Below are 24,292 nucleotides of genomic sequence, written 5' to 3' on the forward strand. Positions count from 1 at the left end.
AATGGTTTAACTGTTTTATAAATATAGTTCACTGTAGTGTTTGGTGGTGATCATGTATGATGGTGGCATACATAGATAGGAATACACAGTAAACTGACAGAGCATGCAGCACTTATAGTTAAAATAAGATTGTCATCAGCTTCATTAACTAGTAGTGTTAAAAGACGCTAGGTAGGAAAAGAGGAAGTGTGTATAGGAGTGTTTGCAGTTATTACCTATGGCTAGTACATGAAGAAGACCCTGAGTTATGCAAGTGTAAGGTAATTACGTGTGTTATCTGGTGATCGGATGTCAAGAGACAGTGCATGTTATTTTTTTTTTCAACATCAGTGTCTAAGACAAATCTTTGAACGCTCAAAATTTCGTACTTTATATGTTTGAGAGCAAACGTTTGAAATTTTAAGTCTTTGAAGACTGACTTTGAATGGGGCCGTACAGTGCAGATAGGGAGAATTTCCATTTTCTGCAATGAAGTGCGGTCTCGTAGTCGGTGTGTATATAAGTAGGGGTGGTGTGTTGGTGAAGGGTGGCTTGCCCCTGAGTCACACTCTTAAAACTTTTTTTTTCTTTTTTTATTTGATGTTGGAACATGGTAATGTTGAACCTTTGTTCTCCACCATGTAATGTTTGCCATTTTTGATGTTGCAACATTTAACATAGACCCCAACATCAATATCATAGAGAGCATCTTTAGCATACAGAGTAGTCATGATCAAATGATATGTACTCTGTCTTTTACTTTACCCTATTGCTGTAGTGTAACATTTTTGAGTAAAGTTAGTGTTGTCTACTCTTATCTTGTCAAGGCTTTTCTGTCTGCGCTATAAGGTTGAGTGGTATGCCTTCAGTTATAACTGAAATGTCATGAAATAACAAGAAATTAATGGCTTTTCTTGCATGTATATTCCTGTATGCTAGACAGACTTTTTTGTGTGTAATTAGAACTGGTCAGTACAACTTTATTCATATATAAATAGACACACACATTCCATGTTAAATTCTAGTTTAATTTAATTTTACACACTAAATTAAGTAAGCAGACAGACAAGTGCCATGTGAAGTAATAGTTTTATTTATTGCACTACTTCATAACTATGATGTCTAGACATAGAACGATGCAAAATGACAATTTGATGATTAATTATGACAATGAAGGACAGCTATAATACACACTTCAATTATAGGAACACCATTGCACATAAAACTAACAAAATGAGTAAACATGGAGAGAGCCTTCTATACTTAATAGAGCCAGTCTGTTAAACATCTTATTTAGATTTAGACATTTCACATATGTACATACATAGAAATATTTTGTGCTTGATAATGCCATTATTGTGTGTAAAGATGTAGTTGAGTTTGACCTTATTTCCAGTCCTTACATTTGTTCAAATATCATCTTGCTTGAATTCCTCTTCTGCATGTAGACGAAATGTTTGTCATTCCTTCGCAAAGTGGTATAATCCTTTATTCTATTCACATTTTTGTGTTTTTGTCTTGCTCTATAGAGCTCATGTTGTGACTCAAAGGGTCTCTCAGCCTCCCACTTACAGGGTTATCAGTCTGAAATTAATAAGCACACCAACAAATAAAAAGCTGAATAAAGAAATAAGTTTAAAAAATTAAAATGATTTTAAACATGTAAGTTTAATTCATAGTATCTTGGAGAGTACAGTGAACATCTATTGCTTGTTTTCATCACATACTGAAGTAAACAAATGTTTCTCAACATGTACCATGTTATGTGTGTATATAGTTGGTAGTGTTACAGTACGTAAATCGCAGTAGGAGCTATTGAGAAAGGATAAATAACACACTGTGAAAAGCGAAACTATGCAGTGAGTACTGATGTGCAGGGCATCTGCAATTGAGAGATATCTGTAGCACAATCATGGTAGATTGAAAAAATGTGTCAGCAGTAACTTATATTAATGACCTTATAGTGACATTAAAAATAGATGGTTTCTAAAAATACATACATCAATCGACTGATGTTGTCTGGATATATATTCGATATGCAGCTGGTACATTTGTAAGATGCCTGGTAATTATATATTCGTTTGATGTTCATCGGAATTTAGTAATCATGCAGTTCAAAAGACCGATAATAAGCGTAGCCAGCTAAGATCGAGCACTACTGAGTGAGTTAAGCTCTATGGACCAGAAGAACCATGCTATATACCACAAAGAGGATTAATGATTTGCAGGTTATTCATTCAGAATACTGAATAGAGACCATGTCTAGTATTGCTTGACATGGACAGGAAGGTTATACTCCGTGAGTGTGCCAACACTCAAGTAAGATTACGATCTGTAAAAATTTGGGTGAATGAAGGAAAGAATACTCTTGTTACTTGATAGGTTGATTGGTGGTTAGTAGGATACTGACCCATAGGTCTTTATAAGCCTATACATGGGTACACAATATATTACTAGAGAAACACAATATTAAGGATCTAGCCGAAAGACAAAATCTTAGTTAACAATAGATGCTCATATCTAGGAGCATAATGGGTGAAATCCTGGAAAGGAATTTATGGTTTCCCATCCAGGCATCCAGGCTACATGTAAACAGGCTCATCTAGAGGCTCTGTTTGATGTGAATTGCTTGCCTGTTCTGGAGGAGTGGTAATCTCTGAGAGACATATCTGTCCAGCAGGTCCTATTTATGTCACGGCCACGGATAAGGTGCATGAAGCAAGTGATCCTTATCCCATTATCCCATTATTCTTGCTGATGTGCATATTTTCAATGTAGGTTTGGAACCTAAGATTGGTGTGTATGGCGGGCACAAATATACAGTAAGTAGTCTGTATGCTACTGAGTACAGTGACGGTTATTTGAGTCTGTCAGTGCATGACATGTGGTGGAGACCCTGTAATTTGCTTGCTTATAAATCTCTGGGGTCTCTCAAGTTGCTGATGGTGGGAGGGTAGGTAAATACAAAGGGAGCATTGTATTCAGTTATTAGTCTGATGCGGGTTGAGTACAGGGTAATTATGACCTGTTTTGCTGTTAAGGCAATGCCTTTGCTAATGATGTGAGCAATGGAGAATGCCTTAGTTACCAGAGTAGACACATTGTGGTTAAAATTTAGGCTACAGTCAACTTGCATTCCCAATTCTATCAATAGTGAGTTGTTACTTAGGGTATTATTATTTATATGGTAGTCTGCATGGATATCATTTGTACCTAATGGGATGATAATGCATTTTATTAGCACGGAGATTGGGTACATGACTGTGGCAACAATTGTATAAGTCCCTTTTGAAGTATATTGACATCTTCTGGCCATTAAATGTTTATACCTAATTTTCATTCATGACCAAAGTTAGACACACGCCGTCAGTTTGCCCTGAACTTCTGAGAAGTGTATGCCAAACAATAGGGGGCCAACACTGACCCCTGTGGAACCCCACTGCAGACAGGTGTGCTGGTGAAGGTGAAGTCACGAATGTTGACTGAGTGTTATCTGAAGGTGAGCCAGTTACCCACCCATCTGACAACATAAGGGTTTATATTCAACTGGGAGAGTTTATCAATGATGCATGAATGTGCGACTGTGTTAAAGGACATTGCTAAGTCCAGGTCGGATGTATGCTCATATTTGCCTTCATTTATGCCTGTGGTTATGGTTTCGAAGTCATCTGTCAGGTTTAACAGGCATGGACTATCTTTTACAAAACCAAAATGTGTCAGATTAAGGGTTTGTAGGTCATCTATGCCCTTATTTATAGGATTCATGACAATTTGTTCATGGCCTTACATATAAGGATGGTTAAAATTATGTCTCTGTAGTCTGACTCACACTTTTAATAGTGTTGTCAAGCGGCACATGTCAAATGGAAAAAAAAAACTGTTACTTATAAAACTAGCAATAAATGGTCACTGAAACGAAGGCTGTAAGGAACAGCTTATACTGTCACTGTAATCAAAATACATGACAGTGAATGAGTGTCTGCATGTATATATGTATATATCCGCCAACACAGCACATGTATGGGTGTGTGTACATCTGTGTACATAAACATAGAGACACACAAATTCAGACACAGATGTGTGTGTGTGTGTGTGTGTGTGTGTGTGTGTGTGTGTGTGTGTGTGTGTGTGTGTGTGTGTGTGTGTGTGTGTATGTATGCATTTTTTGTGAGCCTTTCTTATGGGGTCACCACTGAAATGGGCCTTTTGCCTCAGTTTTACTAACCCAGTTAACAAATGGCAAATTAAGAAAATAAATTATATATACATACATACATACACACACATATATATATATATATATATATATATATATATATATATATATATATAAAACAACATATAAACAGCAAATCGATTTCAAATAACCAAATAAATGCATATGATAAACACATAATGACACATGCAATTATTTATTTAAATGATTATCTATTTCCATCTTGATAAGGGAGTTAGTGGTCTCATCAACACAGACATCGAATTCACAAAAAGGCAATTTTGAGAAAATGTATGAAAATTCAAATAGTACAGGTGATGTATACCACTAAAACAAGTAGCTGCAGTTCAGACAAAGTTTAAATAAAATGCACACAATATTACATATCCAGCTGAGAGAAATTTGGCAGGCATTCAAAATGGCTTGAATAACTAACTGGTCACTATGACATAGTAAGGCTGTGGTTTTACAACCACATGAATATAAACTTTACATATTGCATACATGCTTGTTATGCACATAGGAAGACTACGTTTACCTCAACTTTCAAATGGTAACCAGTGTAACTCGACTGCAGTGCAATATTCAGAAAAGAGTGAAATATCCAATAATTTTACCACAATACAGGGAAGAAAATAAAATGCAGTTGAATGGAATGCATATTATACAGACAGGTGCTGTGTGTGTGATTCACGAAGGGCATCAGCTAATGGTAAATTACTTTTAGTACATTAACACAATTAAATTTCACAGCTGTCTGACATGTTTTCTTTTTATATTGTAATGTTATGAGTGTATTACTCTAGAATCTTAGGATATTTGCATGTCAGTGGGTTGGTTTGCAAGATGAGAATGTCCAAAGTAATGCTCCCTGTCAAATTTGGGAAAACTGTCTTATAAATGTATGTCTGCATGAGTACATGCACTAATAAGCAACATAATGCTGAACATATGACAAATAATTAACAGTGAAGGGGAAAAAAAGCATGTGGCAACAAGGATGAAACATAAGCAAACAAAATTAAATAAAATTGCCTAGGTTGGGATAATGTAAGTTTTACAAAAAACAGCACATAGTCAAGATATAATTTGACTGCTGCAAAGGCTGAGTGTGACTACATAGCATATCAAGTGGATTGTAAACCCAGTCATTCAACTAAAAGTCTCTGGGTGGGGGAGGGAAAGTACAGAACAACAAACTGTAAATTCTAAGCAGTGCTTATAATAACAGTGCCACACTGGAGTTTGTGAATTCTAACATCCAGTATGCAAACAAACATATCTGAAAATCCTGCCTCTGTGTGAATATGTGACTTACACTGCACTAAAGAGTAAACAAAATACTCTAGCAAGCAACTAATTTTAGAAACAGAATAATGCCCCTTTACAAGAATTGCTTTACTGCTGTGCTTTCTAGAGTAGCAGCTGCAGCAGTCTGGTCGTAAAATGCATGAAAGGCTACTTTTCTCAATGGATAAAATGCACAGGTTAGACTAATGAATGGCTCACATTGAGAGCTGTTGTCAGTAGAACTGCAATTTGAGATGGAATCTGTCTAAAACCTTGGAAACTTCCTGGAGGTAAGTTTATCATACCTCCCTCAGACAAAAATGGGCATGCTCAGAAAAGCAAACCTGAAATGTAAACAAAGTCTGAATCAAAACAAAAAAATCCCTGGGATTGTCCCTTTAAGCAGCAGAAAAGTCCTTGAGCCTTTCCAAGATATTTAGAATTCTTTGGTGTTCCCCATATGACAATCATAGCGTGAGAGCGATAAGTAATAGGCCATCCTCCTGTTTAGTACCCTCACCTACATAGAAAACCACATTTTCTTTTAATTGAATGCATTCCCTCTCCTACTGCAGTAGACAGACTCCACTTCCATAATCGTACTGTGGAGTTCTCTAATCCCCAATGTACAAAAAATAAAAGAAAACATGAAAATGACTTTTTTTTCTATTTCATTCTTTTCCAAAAATAATTAAAACTGCCACTCTTCATGTATTGTACTGAGGCCATGCATTACCACTGAAAGCCAGTACCCACCTAGGTGTTTATTCCACCATAGGTGCTGGACTATACTTGTGTACAACTGGATCGCATATCTTCACTATTTTGGAATCCACAGCCTGAGAAGTAATTAAATATAATACATTACATGTGGTTTGTAAATTCAGGGCTGTGCAGTGAGCATTTGAACTTGCCCACTTTGGACATACTGAAAATGTAATTTTACCATGGCACCTTTGGAGGCATAAAAATTCAGTTTGCCTGCTTCTTCAGATCAACATCTTTCTTCCGATCGATATGTGTGATATGGATGGAAGAAATCCTCCCCTGCACACACCAATGAACTCAATTACTTGATAAGCATGCACATTTTTTTACTTTTTCTGTACCTGTCTGTTGTTTGTTTTACTTCAAAGGAGCTTTGTGAAGGAGCTTTTATTTCATTTTATTTCATTCTTTCATATATATATATATATATATATATATATATATATATATATATATATTTTATTTTTACTTTTAATAACAGGGGAGTGGACTGTCAAATGATTTTTGTGAGTCCAGGCCTAGCTATTTAACAGTACAATAAAATATGCCATATAGCTAGAATATATTTACAAAACAAAAAGGACAGTTTACAGTAAAATACACTGTAAAATATAATATGTGCAATTATGGTGCAAGTTATAATTTATTACAATTCCATTGTGAGGTGAATACATTTATTTAGTGAAAAGCATGAAATACACTTTTTATATTTTCCATTGCATTTTTCTACATTTCTATGCCATTTCCTTTATTTGTGTCGGTTGGTCCCACAATACATAAATCCTAATCACTGTCACCTACATACATCTGTACTGATTTTTCTACTTCTCCAGCAATCACAGCAACTAATCTGTACACCCCCCCACCCACACACACACACACACACACACACACACACACACACACACACACACACACACACACACACACTCACGCTTGTTTTTGTCTTCTGCAATACAGTATATTCTTTTGCTGTTGTTTCCTCATATGACTTTATGCCATCGCCTGTTTCTTTTTCCCTGCAGCTCTCTGTATTTAACTTTCTACTGTCACCTGCCACCAAGAGCTAAAGACATATAGTCATATACGTGTCCTTCTTGCTTACTTCTTTTCTGTCTGCTGGTCTGAAACAAGGCATTAATAACTACCATCCACATACACTCTCCCTCTACATTTTTTTTTAATATATTCAGCACTCTTTCTGTTAGCATACCTTTCTGCTTCGTCCCTTTATACCTGACTGTACACCTAAGATTTAAATCACACACCAGACACAACATCATTGTTTATTTTTGCAGCATCCTCCTGTTTTCCTTTTAAAAAAAAATGTAATGTAAAAAGCTAAATCACAATCCAGAAACATGCAAAGCCACACTGCCATTTTGCCATTTTGTGCTCACATGTTTTCACCAGCACATTGGGTTGTGCATCTGTTCTGCCTGGTCAGGGCATTTTTTTAGTTATAGGCTCATTGCAAGAATGTTTTGTGCTGAGTGATAAATTATACAGTTGGGCCTCTTCATTTCTTGCATGCACCATTTTTCACTGGTACATTTTTATATGTGAGTTTGGAGTGACATTGATTTTCTCACAGAGAAGGGAAGGATCAGTTTGACATTATATTACATCTAACACCGCACATATCTCTTGTAATAATAAACCATAAATTACTCTTTTTAATAGGCTCATATATCTCAGAATCTTGTGTATAGTACAAAACATTAACAACAAATCCGTATCTTGATAATGTAATCTGTAGTGCAATGAAATGCTTAACTCTAGAATATCAGTATGTTATGGTAAAAATACTGATGAGGAATTTGACCTAAATATATTGATAAAAATACAGCTAGGATATCAAGATCTGTATGCAGCCAAGCACTATTCTTTATTGCCAAGTCCATGATTTCCCCCGAACATATTCCTCTCCGTTTACTTGTAGTGTATCGCCTTTCCTTTTCTTTTCATTTCCTGTGCTTGAACTGCCTACACCCTTACATGAAAATGTGATAACTGCAAAATAAGAAAGAAGATAGTGTCAAGTCAGTCATGTAGGAAATCCCTGGTCAGATTCAACATTCACATAGTAAAAACATAGAAGTGTTAGACATCTGTATTCCTAATCTAGTGGCTGTTTGCCATTCTTTCATGCAACATATTTATCACTTCTGCCAAAAAGCATGCCAAAAATAAAGCAAACAAGTGTAAAAGCAGTCTACAGACTTTCAAACCTGATGATTTCAATGTCTTCATTAAAAAATGTTTGCCTTAATGAACTTAAAGAAAACTGACACTCATCATTTTTTCTGATAAGCCTAGACTATGATTAAGACATGGAAGTGAAAAAAATAATAAAAAAGCTGACATAATGCAAATGGCAGGAATAAATCAAGCATAGCCTGTGGTGGTCCTGGCTGCCCTTGACTACTAACTGATAGCCTCATTTTGGAAGATTCTGCAGTGCACTACTGATTTATACACCGTGCTGCTGCTGAGATGTTTCTCTCATGGGTGCCTCAGCAGAGAAAGTAATTTTGTAGGTGAAGCCACATGTTAATACAGAGTCTAGGGGAGTGGCTTATGCATTTTATCAAAATAATGTCTTCTGGAAAGATCCATGACTTCTGACTAGCTTGGCTGAGTGATTCAGAGAACTTTACATTCACTCTGATGGGAGTATTCACAATACAGATATGATGAGCAAAGATCTGCGAGATTGGGGAGTGTTAGTATGTGTAGATGTGAAGGCATGTACGTTCTTTTCTATAAGAATATGAATGAGTCTGTATGAATGTGTGTACGTGTGTGTGTGTGTGTGTGTGTGTGTGTGTGTGTGTGTGTGTGTGTGTGTGTGTGTGTGTGTGTGTGCGTGTGTGTGTGTGTGTGCGTGTGTACCTGTTTTGTCTGAGTGTAGGGGGTGCCTTTGCTAACAGGATGCATGGGCCCCTAGAGAGTGCCCTAGAAGAGTCAGTCCTGACAGTGCTGGTGTTCATACAAGCATGGTAATGAGCTGATAATAAGGTCATCTTCTCTGCGGCCATTCCATCCTCTGAATCACATTTTCTTGTCATCATGCTAATTGATTAACATTATAATCAGTGAATACTGTTATACATTTGAGTTTCATACTTATTGTTCCAAAAATGCATGTTGATGGAAACTCTGTTGTTCTATTACCCTTTTAAGTACATTAGAAAAATATTTAAAAATCATCCCAATTTTTGAACATTCTTCACCCGCCCCATTATTTTCTGACTTAGTCTGTACTACTTGTGCTAAGAAGCTGAGAGATATGTAGTCAGATAAAACATAATATGCCTTCACATTTTAATGACAGCATGTGGGCATTTAAATGTATTGTTGGAGATATACTTTAACAGCCGATTTTCTAAAGTAGTGATATGGAATTGTACTACTGTTTTAACACTAACTTAAACATTGGGATGGACATTTAATATGCAGCTTTCAGTCTTCATTCACTTTAGGGAAATAATGCATAATCTGCTAAAATGACAAGAGAAAAAAAATCTGTATTCATGATGGAATTCAGATAATGGCATACAGATTAATTCCTATGGAGTTGGATTCTAAAAACAAGAGCTTTTGCCAATGTAGATAATTACAATGGTGCTATGCATAATCTTAAGTTGGCTTTAGAAATATATAAACATGTCGGACCAAGAGTAGTAAAGCCTACCTGCACAATTAACATAGATGGATAAAGACCCAACTGCAGTCCAGGTGACCCAGTTTGAGCAGTGACTTAAGCACTTGATGGTCCAGTCAGGGAAGATGAGCATGCCTTTAGTAGACAGTGGGCACTGGAACATGGTCACATGGTTCAATTTCCCAGGTGGAGAATGGAGGAAAAAATGATATAGCATTATCTGTGCATTGGCAGGGCAATCATTCTTGTGGAAATGAGAGTAGTGCAATGCCGAGTACATTTACACATGTCACCCATAGGGTGTGCACAGGGAATAGTGAAAGAAAAGAGAAAAACAATCCCACAGAAGTTGTATGACACCCTAGGATGCCTCATTCTTCTCAGTGACCCTCAACATAGTCAAAATATGCCTGAGGAAAACTGGGAGGGCTCAGTAGACCCAGCAAATGATGTGAAGCATGGAGAACATGTGGTAGTCAGCTGTGATGGAGCTAAAAATTGGAGAAAAAAAGAATATTAAAACCTGGAATAGCAAGTTCATTGGATCAAAATATCTATCTTACAGTATACAGCTGAGAATCGTTCAAAATACAAATAATTGTGCACCACAACAATGCAGTGTTTTTGCGTGCCAGGTGGTCAGCAATTTCAACATGGGCATGGGAGTCAACATAGTGTAGTGTCTGTCAAGACATGGATGGACTGAAATGCAAAGCATACTGTATAAAACCCTCCAGAAGTCAGGAAACTGATTACTCCTTAGGCCTGCGGTAGAAATTATATTCAGCTCACTGCCAGGATGAGTGAGTGTGCTGCATGATTTTTCCAGTTGCTAATAATGTGTGGAAGTCTATAGCATGAGTCAGCATATACTGCCAACAATGTGTGTGTGTGTGTGTGTGTGTGTGTGTGTGTGTGTGTGTGTGTGTGTGTGTGTGTGTGTGTGTGTGTGTGTGTGTGTGTGTGTGTGTGTGTTGGGGAGGAGTTAACAATTGCTGGATGTCAAGAGAAAGACAGAAATTCTGCTAGGTTGTAGGAGTGAGAGTGGGCACCACTGTCTGCCAGGCTGGGAAGGTTGCACTGACTGTGCAGTGGTTTGCTAGGGTAGGGCCTAGCACAACCAATCAACTCCAGGGTCACGAAACCATTGAATTCCTGAGAACTGGTTGCTTATTTAAGATCATAGAAGGGAGTCTGAGCAATGTTGGGTCACGGGAGGGGTGGGTGACAGGAGTTGAAAGAAGGTTACGAAAGATTCTGTACACCATCTTTTTATGTCATCCCTGTCTCAGCTTGTGCCAACAGAGGACTCCATGTGTGACACTCCTCCACCTGCCTCATATATTTATGGGTATTTTTCATACCATTGGTGCAACAATGATGAAGATATCTGTAACTCAGTTCTAAAAGCATGGTTTGCCATGAAACTCTTTTTACTTGGTGCAAGCAGGTGTACAGCAGGTCTTCAGGATGCTTCAGCCATTTATTAATCCATTGCCGGTATCATCTGTTATTGCTTCATACCTAACTGCTGAATGAAAAAAAAATGGTATGTGCATAGCTGGAATGAGACAGTTTGCTGGATATTTTGAGAGTCCTGCTGGTTTTATTATCTATACTACTGGCATAGGTAATGGGGTAGGATAAAATATGTTTCTAGCTTCAGATTACAGAGTTGGAAGTTATTCTATTATAAGATTAAAGAAAGGTGCAGACAATATAATGTGCATCATCTCATGAGAAAAGCATACAAGCTTGGCACTGATATGGTACCTTGTCAAGCACATATCACAACATTTGCATTATTTAACTTTTAATTGCTTTATCACCTGTCTATGTTTAAAAATGTTTGACATATTGATTTGTTAATAAATCTAGATGAAGATAAAGACAACACTCTTTGATTTATATACCAGCCTCCGGTAATGTTGCCTCACATCAGCAGAACTAACTTCCTCTAGTGTACATATCAAGAAGTTGAAAAACATTGCAGTGCAATTATAAACTTATCATATTCTAGATCCCTTTATTAGGTAATTAGTAATATAACAAGCACACATTAGAATGGACACATATATCTTTAACACAGGTTCACACTTGTAACCTGTTTATTTTATTTATATGTCTGAAGATAGAGCATTTTATGACCTTATAAGGACAACATTTTGGCTTCCACAAAATATTTTTTTTTTAATTTATCAACTTTCATGAAGTCATCATTTCATAGTAGCATTTACTTACCATCCCTATAGCATATCAGCTGCAAGACAACAGACAGGTAGCAAGGCAATTTGAGAATAATTTATAGAAGTGTCACACCATTCTCCCTGCAGATTGTACCTACTATAGTGGCATAATTTATAACAATTTTAATGAAGATTATACCTGTTCCTGTTTGCTCAAAATGTTTATCTAAGTGCATTCTAACTATAGCATATAGCACCTCCTTCTAATGTCATGCAGCATGCAGTAAAAGGACTTTTCTGAAGTGGATCAGTAGTATAGCTATGATACATGAACTGAAATGGTCATTAACATACATCCTATAATGTATGAACTAAAATGGTCGTTAATATACATAAATGTGATATGGTCATGCCTGTAGCTTACACCTGCCATAGTGTTGCCATGCAAATTATTTTAATAAAGGTTGTGTTAGTTAATGTTCACTCAATTTTTTTTTTATGTTCACTCAAAATATTTATCTAAATTTTGCAATCTAATCATAGCGTATACTAGCTACTCCCAAGGTCATATAATATGCAATGAAAGGCACATTCCTAGGTGGAGCAGTAATATATCCAGGATGTTTGAACTAAAAATGGTCATTATATAATGGCATGAGAATAATTCTGAAATTATTGGAATTTATCTGGTTCCCTCTCAGTTCTTACAGGTAGTACACTTGCTTTTGGCACAGAAGGGCACAGGTTCTATTTCCACACCAGATAGATGAACTGCTGGCAATGCAGTGCAGCATAAGTGAGGGGGGTGGGGTGGGGGGTGCTGCACTTCTCAGTGTGTCATTGGTTGAAACATCAAACCAGGGCTCCATTTCCCTGTGATGGTAGTAGCTCAGGTGAATGTAAAAGATCCTTTGACACCTGCAGAAAAGAGTAAGGATGGTTCCCAGATGCCCTGGTTAAATTTCCCTTCATAGTATAAATACCACTTTGGGTCTACGCTGAAAAGTAGTAGCCTAGTAGGACTAACCTGGTCAAAAAAGGATAAACAAAATAAATATTTCAATTACTTTTTAAAAATAATTGCCAGGAAGGCAGACAACCAAACCCATATAATACAAAATGGCTATGAGCCCCTTGACAAAGTCTGTGCTTGTCATCATTATGTTACCCATAGCCAGTCACGTAACAAGAACAAATTCCAAAAATAAAAAGTCAAAAAAAAGAAAAGAAAAAAAGAATAACATGAAGGTTTTCACCTCTCACCCCCAGCAAAACCAAAACAGGAAACATGCAATCACATTAAACAACAGTTTATCCAACTATTAACAATGAATGAAAAGTAAATACAAGCACAGCTTAAGTACTTTATAACTACAAACTTCTGATATGTCAATCAGAAATAGACAATGGAATTCACATCCACATAAAACAATGACAAATATAGCTCTATACAGTTTACTAACTTAAACAATGACTAAATTTGAATTGTTTTAATAAATAAATTGTATAATGGCCATAAATCTCATTAAAGTTTGGCGAGCCTTGGTTTACTCATTCTGGAAAAGCCCTTGGGAATAAACTGTTATTTTGAGTAAATACAAGATTTCATACACTTCAATAATATTTATTGTTTAAGTAAGAGCTTACGTGCATTTTGCAAAACCTACAGAAAACTTATGACCTTCAGTACTTAATGCCGCAACCCCATAATAGTTATTTATATTCTGTCCAACAGCTTTATTATTCACATAGGTTAGTAAACAAACAAATTATGTTGCTGATGCTTTCAGTTTAAGATTTTTTTCAATGCAATACAGACTGACTTTGCAAACTACATCTTCAAGGCCTCTAAACATCAATGTCAAGTAGTGTGACATATACTTATTAGGCATTAATTCAGGTATGCCATACCTCGTACCTTCTGAGCATACCTAAACAATCTTTACTTGGTTTGTGATTTACTGTGAAATTGACTGGTAAGAGAAGTTTTATTTGAATTTATATTGCATTTATTATCACTGTTTTTCACTGTTTGTAGGTATAAAGGGGCTGCTTGTCAAGATTTACTTTGATTCATATTTTGTTGTTTTATCTTTAATTTCACTGTTAGTTGTTAGAAAGGCATAGGTTTTAGACAGGCAAGCTCTAGCCACCCAAAGGGGCCTAAAGAGCTATAAATTTACACAGACTGCAGAGTGGAAAATCCCGAGCATATCTAAACAATCCTATCTTGGTTTGTGATTTATTTAGCTTTACTGTTAAAAAGAAGTGCGACTGTGAGCAATAGTCAGCAGAAGCTATTACGTGACGTAAAGGAATCACATCTATTGTCTGACTTTTAGAACTTGTATGGTCAGAACAACTTTACTGTACTTCATTATTTAGTTGTGTAGTAGTGGTGCTGCGGTAGCGTTGTCACCTCACAGCAAAAAGTTTTCCCATTCGATTCTCAGCTACAGCATCTTCTGTGTGGAGGCATACGTGAATGGGCATGCCTTCATTGAAGGTTGTGTGCCAGGGCTGGTAACTCGGCACATAAAAATCCACTACCAAACATTAGCGGACCGGAGTTCCGCTGTGGCGACCCCTAACCGGGATAAGCCGAAAGACACAACAACAACAACAAAATTACTGATGTGATTTTTTGTCATAGAAGTTGATTTAAGTTCTCTTTAATTCTGTGGATACTGATTTTGATTATTCTGTTCTTTTGCAATATTTTATTCATTTGAAGCTGAATATGGATTCCTTAAATGAGTATGCAATTAATAATTTGCTAATACGCAAATATCTTGCACAGCGTATTAAATGCTATGCATATTTAAAGGTAACAGCTAACACTGGTGATCTGTATATAAATGTTTTAAGTGCAACAGACATTCTAACAAAAAAAATCAGGTGGAGGTGTTATGATATGGATTAAAGATAGCTATGAGACCTGTGATTATTACATGTTCAGTGGTAACATCAATACTCTAGACTGTGTAACTGTGACAATAAAGAAAACCCTAGAACACATAACAATTGTTGGAGTGTACAGACCACCAAAGTCAAGTGCAGATGACCTAGAGGAATTCATACATTTCTTGCATGAAACACAGGAGGGAAGAATAATATTAGCTGGTGACTTAAATTTACCAGAAACAGACTAGAATAATATTGATTCAACAAAGTTAGTAAGGAAATTATTCTCAACATACATACAGGAACAACAACTGCTTCAGATTGTAAAATAAACTACCAGGGGACAGAACGTACTAGTTTGTGTTCCAAAAGAAATTACTGTAACTTCAAGTCAAGATTTACCACCATTGATGTGCAGTGATCATGGAGTTATAAAGGTTAATTTGTTGGTAGATAATCCTGCCAAACTGAAATCTAAGCCAATGCTCAGAAGGTTAATTATAGATTATATGGAAACAAAACAGTCACTGTGTAAAACTAACTGACTGAGGTGTTCAGTGGAAAAATTGCAGATGGAATGTGGAAAGTTTTGAAAGAGAAACTGAGTGCAAAAAATCAAAAGAATATTTAACATCAGGATCTAGGCATACAACATCAGGGGGATATATTTCCATATGAAGAAGACAAAAAATATAAGAAATGGAAGAGAGGTCAAACTACAACTTTGAAAACTGAAATAAACAAGCTGGACAAACAGATTAAGCATAGTGTGAGACAAGATCAAGAAAATTTTCAAGAAATGTTATATAAAGATATTGAGCATAATAGGAAACCTTTTTATAGATAGATAAGATGTGGAAGGAGTAAAGACACATACCTTGATAAACCCTGTACAGATTCTAAAATTTATTTTCAGACACAACAGATTATAGATATATTTACAAAATCTTATGCAAAACAGTTTGGCTCCACAAAAGGGGTGATAAGTTGTCTGAGTGACATCCAGTTAACTCAATTAGATTATATTGAAAAAGAACTGCAGAAACTGGATCCAAACAAAGGACACAGAAGAGACGGAATTAGTAACAATAATGTAAGAGCACTTCAACAAGAACTTACACTGCCATTCTATCTATTATTCACTAGGTCATATAAATATGGAGAGATTCCTCAAGATTGGAGACATGCGCTTATTAAACATGCCTTTAAGGGAAAGGGGAGTAGGACAAACCCAGAATCATATAAACCCTCTACTTTCATGTTGTGTAAAAATAATGGAGAAGGCAATATTGGATAAGTTATTGTCAGAACTGGGTAGGTTGGGACTTGAAACCATATATCAGCATGCATATATTGAAAACAGATCTATTACCACCTGTAACATGATGTTCTATAACAATTTAATAACAGCTATGAATGAAAAATTATGCTGTGATGTAATTTATACAGATCTAACTTCAGCATTTGACAGGGTCTTACATAAATTAGTATATCTAGGTATTGGAGTACTCGATAAGATGGATAGCTGCATGGCTTACAAATAGGACATGACAAGTGTCATAGAGCAACTGGAGAGGTGAAATCCTTGGTTATAGTCCGGGTGTCCCACAGGGCTCTGTCCTAGGCCCTTACTTGTTTTCATTGTATCTTTCAGACCTAACTTTTTTTATCTGAGGTGTTCTACAGTCTATATGCAGACAACATGGAATTGGGTAAAATTATTACACATGTTACAGATACGGCATGTCTGCAAAATAACTTGATTAACTGACCATTTGGGCACAGGGAATAATAATAATATGCTGATAAATACATCAAAAACTAAGCATATGAGATTTGAGAGACATAAACTGAAAGGTGAATATTTAATACAGCACACAGTGATTGAAACTGTAGACTCATTTAAGGATCTGGGTATATGGGTAGACTCAGCTATGTGTTTTTCTAATCATGTCAACCAATTGATTAATGATATTCATAGAACTATAGGTTGTATAAAAGATGTATAAAGTCTAGGAAATCACAAATAATGAAGTCATTGTCTGTGAGTTACATTGGAACCAAACTTGAATATGGAATAACAACATGGAAACCCTTTAAGAAAACAAGCATGAGTAAACTGTAAAGAGTACAGCAGAAATATACTAAGGGCATCTTTGGATGTGAAAATTTAAGTTATTATGAAAGATTAAAATATCTGAACATGTACAGTGTCTCTTGCATATATCTAAGAGGAGAGCTTATTCAGGTATATAGGGCATTTAGAGACAGGTACCCCTGAGAATGATTGGGGTTATCAAAAAGTACTAGAGAATCATCAGATAACCCATGTAGAAGATTCTATAGGAATGGGTCTCTGACAGAGTAGCCGATACATGGAATAGCTGACCAAATTAGATTAAAGCAAGCACTACTTTAGATATTTTTAAGAACAGTCTGGACACTTATTATGGGAAAAATGTTTTGGTATATTGGCAAGCTAGAAGGGCATTAATGCCTGTGCTTGAAACATTTGTATGTATGTAACTAAGAAAAATAGGATCAAAGCCTATGAAATCAAGAATATCAGGCCAAATTAAGGGACACTGCATTATCATAAAATATTCATATTCATCAGGGTGGAACACCTCCATTGTCCTACATACACACACACACACACACACACACACACACACACACACACACACACACACACACACACACACATATGCACATGCTCACGTGCACACACACACACACACACACACACACACACACACACACACACACACACACACACTCACTCACACAAGCACACACAAGCAAATGCTGCATATATAATCACAGATCATCTGAGAATGCACATTTTGATCATTACAAATCGACTTGCCAAATATCAAATTAACTAACCTTGTAGGAAATGCTGTCACATAGTTTAGATGTATAATGCAAATACACAGTCTTGCACACTTATTTACTGTGTCTTCCAAATTTAGACTAAGAAAACCAAAAAAAAATCTATGTCTGCCCAGGTCCAAGCTGAGGAAAATCGGATCTGAGTTTATTAAAACAGTTAACCAAGGGTGTTGGTGTCTGGGATTTTCAGGAAAGAGACATTTTCCAACAGCTACTTGCATTACACAAGCAACCACCCATTACACTGCAAGAATCACTTGGTCAAGGAGCAGTACATTAGGACATCCAGGATGGTTTCAGATGGGAAACTCCCCGAGAGAGAACTTGAGAGAATGACGTCTATGTTCTCGGACCGAGGGTACCTACATGACCTGCTGAGGTCTTTAAGGACTCAAGTAGAGGAGAACAGGGATATGAGATTAGAAGGTATCCTAGGTAGACCCGATCAATTGAAAAGTATAAGGTCACCCTATGACCTTGATGATAACAAGTTTCATCAAGGGATGACTACTCATTTTAACAACTCAACAAAGAGGGTGAAGCAAATAATTAATTATAAGGAGATTATTCTGGGCAATACGAGTAGAACAAAAATTGTTTTTAGAAAAGGTGACTGCATCTCGGCAAGCCTGGTACACATGGCATTATGCAACCACTGTCTTTCATTTTATGTAAGAAAGATGGAAAGGAGGTTAGTGAGAAGGATTTATGAACATTTGTGATGTAAAAAAGCTAACGTGAACAATGCCTTATATAAACACTCAGTGACTTGCATGGGTCATAAGAAATTTGTTTTTGAAATTTTGGAAACCATTCCATGGGATGCCAGAGGGGGGGCGTGGAAGAATAAATTGGAATATAAGAAGGTCCTCTGGCAACTTAGGTTGGATGTTACCCAAAAAACAGATTTGAATGACTACATTTCTATTAATTCAGTTTTAAAAATGAGAGCAGCTAAATTATGAACTTTACTATATGTATGTTTTCAACCCTTATTTCTGGACAACTTTTGATAATGGCTGTAAATGTTTGTTTTTCAACCTTCGGTGTTGATATATGAGGTATTTTCAAAATATATATATTTTTCTAGCCTTTTTATATTATGTTTATTCAACCTGTAACTAGGTTTATTTTTAAATGTTGCTTTAAGGAAATGTTTAGAGCTTTTGTAAATGGTGTTCAGATTAATTCATTGATTAGTTAATTGTTTAACTACTTGAATTTTTACTATATATGGAGTTTACAAGTTACTGGTAATTTATGTTCTGATGAAGTCCAGTTCAGGGTGAATGCGCTCAACTTTGGAATTATTTTAGTATTGTTTTAACAAACTCAGATCCGTTTGGCTCAGCTTGGAGGCTGGGCAGATGTAGATTTTTTTGGTTTTCTTGGTTTTGCTTATGTGCCTACATTTCGGCACACTTATTGTTTTTGGTTCCAAATTTAGACTGTCATAAATATAATAAGGGAACAACGACATACTCATGAATTAATAATGAAGTGAAATGTTTTGTATCTGTTTTAAAAAGAATAACAAATAAAATCGCCATTGATTAGTTTTTCTAAGTTTCACACAGCATGACTAAGCATATACATAAGGTAATGTTACTCATTACTTAGTTATTTAACACCCTGCTGCATAGCCAGAACTCAGACATAATTTTATCTCTAATGGCACTCAACACCTGATATCACTATATATTTATTTTATTCTGCTGTTTATAAACAAAAAACATATAATTTGACAGTTGCCTTTGTACTTCTGCAAATAATCAAAGCAATACAGAAGCTGATGTTTCAAGACAGTGCACACACTAACAAATTAATGTTTGCAGTTTTAAACTTTCATGCAAACATGGTTTCTCTCATCTCTCTATGATTAAATGTTTTATGGGGATATATAACTGATACTGATTGAAATAATAAATAAAATCATATTCCTGTTATTTCTGTGTTATATTTTCCTCTAGACATACATTATAAAAATGAGGAAACACTCATAGTTTTGTTAATTTTTTTATGTCTTTCCAGTTGTACTCATTACTATGTTTAACATTAGCGATTTTACCCTGTATGCACTACTTCAAAATTCCTTTCTTTTTTTTTTTCAATAATCAGTCTTTATTATTTTCCAATTACATAACTACACACTACTATATATATACAATATTTACATGATTGCTTCCAAAAGTTATACAAATGATATATATTAAAACAGATTATTATAAGGAAATATAACATGAAAATACCATCAGTTTTTACTATTATTACAATCAATAACTAATCTAAGATTGAGTCTGTCTTATAAATATATATCCTAAGTAACAGTGGATAAGAACCTCTAGGCCAACACAATATTAAAGATTTGCTCCCATATTTTAATATTATTTATGTTTTTCTTGTGGTCATTGAGTAACAGTTTGTGCGCTAATATATGTCTTATAGCTAATGTTTTAAAATTTTCCCAAGATGTCTGGGTCGGGTTCAACCAATTTGAAGCTATGTATAGTTTCATTAATAAACAAATATTCATGATTATGATCTTTTTTGATTTGTCTAAATTTTCTGGGGGAATATGTAGGATCATAAATTCCCAAGAGAGTGCTGATTGTTGGTAGCCCATTTTCTGTAATTGAAGTTTTAATGAATTCCAAAGTTTAAAAATGCATTTGCAACTCCAAAACATGTGAAGCAGGTCAGCTGTCTGGTCTATGCAGTATGGACAGTTAGGCGAGTTTTTTGAATCAAATTTATGAAGAGTAAGACGGGTATAATATGCATTGTTGAATATCATCAATTGCGTAAATATAATTTTTGTAGCGATACAGACTTTAATGTTAGTTTAAATGCTTCCAAGATCTTCTTATCATCAACTAATGTTAACTTTTCCCTCCAGTAATTCGATAAAAGAATATGTTTATTATACTTCATCTCTTTTATCAGTTTATATGAGGAAGTTATATATTTTTTGTCTTGTATCAGAGCTTCCCAAAGATTACGACAGATATTTAATTCCTCTTCTTTAAATTCAAAGTTATTAAAATAATTTGTAGCCAGATCTTTTAATTGTCTCATAATAATTAGATAGGAAATAGGGAGACTTTTCTCTTTTAGAATATCGTGAACTGATATCCCAAGCAAGGGGTAGAAATCCAACATGATTAAATCTTTTATTAGAGGGAATTTCTGTAAGTCTATCAATTTCTTCCCTAATAATATGTTTGGGTTCTTGTGAAGTGGTTGAAATACCATCATATACTTTAATAAGTTTAATGAGGTAAAAAGATTTTGAATTGAAGTTATATAGCATTTTATGTGTTCCATTAAGTCAAATTTACTGAGTGTTCCTCTATTCAAAAAGGGTAACGCTTTACAGTTAATTCCCACTTTAGTTACATGTCTATATGTTAAGACCAACCATTTGGGTGCCCATTTCAGACTATCCTTATCAAAGTGAATCGCCCTTAAAATTCTATTAGCATGAATTATCAAGTAATAAGTTTCAAAATCTGGTAAATCTAGACCTCCCCTATTTTTTGGAGCCATCAATTTCTCGTATGTTATCCTCGTTTTCCTAGGAAAATTCCTTTCTAATTACCTTATTTGTATCAATTTTGCACAAGATCTCATCATCAAATTAGACTTTTTATGAAAATAAAAAATACAGAGGACAAAGCATGCTATTTTTCATTGTTCAAGATAATCACTATATTAAAGTTGCATGCATCTAACTTAGTTATTTGTACAGCAACCTGCTAATCAAGCCACTAATGTTAGCTTCCTAACTTACAGTCAAATCCCAGCACATCGAATGGCAGATCAGTAAAAAAATGATGTTGCATATCCTCTCCTTGATCATCCAAGACAGCAGCAGCAGAACATTAACAGTAACATCCCACAAGATAACAAAGTGACTCCAGAGAGTCTCCATATTCAAGGTTAAGGAAGAGGTTTGTAGCTGCTGCTAGTGAGCTGCAGACTGGTAATAGTGGATCATGTAACAGACTGTAGAAGCCAGTGTCAGTAGTTTGGTTCCTGCCAAGCTCTACATTTTTTATCCTTTTTTTGTGACCAAATGGAGTTGTGGAGCCATTTGATTATAGGATCGCACTGCCATCCTGTCACTTTGACAGTGTCTTTCTGCTTGAGTTGAACTTTGCTCTTCACTTTGGCTTTATGTTTTATGGCTACTGGATTCAGCGCTTTGACTTTGTGCTGCTTGGGATGATTATGTATGTCATTATTTAATTTTGGTTTTGCTTCTGGCTAATGCTCAAGCAGCATGTTTCACACTGTGTATATATGCTTACATTATGTTCTGTTGCTGATATCTTGCATGGTCAAGGAGGAGGATGTTTGTCATCGTATGTTCACTGATTCGCCACTCTATGTACTGAGACTTGTTGGAAGTTAGGTTACAGCTAATGTCAAATGATAGGCAGCCATCACTTACTGGCTCTTTTTTGCCCCTTTGTTCAATTAATAGTTAAGGTTAACAATCTTTTACTTTGCTTACATATCAATATATGCATAACTTACATTGCTAATAAATTCTATAAAACAAATATATTAGAATTTTATACACTTTTCAACTCTTTACCTTGTTGTTTCTAGATTACGTTTATTATTACTAATAATTATCTAACATAACTATATGCACTATTTATTTGTCTATTTAACATTTGTTGGTCAGGTAGGTGAACTGGTTCAAGGACCATTTCAATCATGATCCATGTCATAGAGGCCAGACAATACATCTTAACATACAATAAACTGTAGAATTATTTACAAAGAAATGTACATTGTAATCAGCAGCACCATAGTTGTAGACACATCACAGTAATGAATTTTCATTTAGAAACAGATAGCTTTAAATTTTCAGAAAGGTATATATAGTTCATTACTGACAGAGCAAATTAGCTTACAGCTGAATTCCAAAGAAGCATTGTAGTGAAATATAAGACCTGCATTTGAATTAAGCCAGAACATGGCATACATACTTGTTCCTCATCATATAGGTTCTTTCTACCCCACATCTTTGAAACACTTAAAGACCTTTTCTTTTATGTTTGTGTTATGAATCAGAAAGGCCTTTTTACTGCGTAGTTGCATGCCATTAATTGTAGTCTAAAGCTAGTAAATTCATTGATTTGTCATTTCTTCTAGGGGTTTCTTCCAGCTGTTCCAGTTTACTCCAATATTGCCCCTGTAGTACTGTTAATGAACTAAGGTACTACTACTAATAAACATAGGTAGCTCCTAAATGCTTTATCTCACACACGGTCCTCCTCAAATTATCTATGGTGTAATCTCAGTTATTCTCACTAGGGTTGATATATAATTATCTACAATGGTGTGGGTAAGGGCAATCTAACACTAAATGGGATAGGTTAATTCAAGCACCAAAAGGGAATTTGGTTAGGCTTAAAATTTGCAACAAAGGCAGTTAGCCTAGTATTAACTATGAACTTATGAATGTGAAAGTGGAATGTTTTATCAGTAGGTGCCAATTTGAAAGGGGGATTATGGCTGAGTGTTGTCTGTATTTCTAAGAGTATAATTATGATCCCTATTAAAGAGTCTGACCTTTACATGTGGATTGTATCCAGTATGGAGGAGCATGTAAGTAAGGGTGTTAAGTAGTAGCTCATTTCTTGCTGAAATGATAAGCCATCTACCATCCATTACTGTAATGCAATGGTGCTCTCTGTTGTTACCAAGGTTGATGAACAGTAGCATTTTATTCTTGTCAGATTTGTAATAATGTGGTGTTAGCATCTGAGTTTGCAAGAATAAGGGACATACCATATTCAGTTTTAGGAATGAGCACTTGGATGGCACTGGGGCATCTGGCTTCAGCATTGAGAATACTGGATGTTGGATAGTCTGCTTTATAATGTCCTAGTACTTTGCTAACTTGCATCTCTACTTGAAGAGTTAAAGAAAATGTTTTCACATGGAATTTTTATAGTGTGTCCTTTCTATTTAGTGATCGGTTTCACTTATAATATGCAAATATATTTACCATATAAATATATATTTCTACAATTTTTACATTCATATTTATCTATTAATGATGAATGTTTTGACCAGAACTTGAAATTCATTGTCTGGCTTTGCTCTTAATTTTATCATGTCACTTTCTTTAGCTTGTACATTTTACTAGGTTAATAAATTCAGCAACTATGGGAGAGGTGTTTTGTTTTCATCTTCTTATAATGGTGTCCATTACTATACCTATCAAAACCAGAGGAACAGGACCTGATCTTTTTTACTGAAGTCAGTACTGGCTAATTATATAAAATTATTTAGTGAGACTTAAATTATTTGTCAAAAGAGCTTAACAGAATGACCAAATTCTAAAAACATCTTAGTAGGTATGCACAA

Source organism: Protopterus annectens, chromosome 3.part0, assembly GCF_019279795.1.
Source record: "Protopterus annectens isolate FY-2018-M chromosome 3.part0, PAN1.0, whole genome shotgun sequence".
NCBI classification, from domain to species: domain Eukaryota; kingdom Metazoa; phylum Chordata; order Ceratodontiformes; family Protopteridae; genus Protopterus; species Protopterus annectens.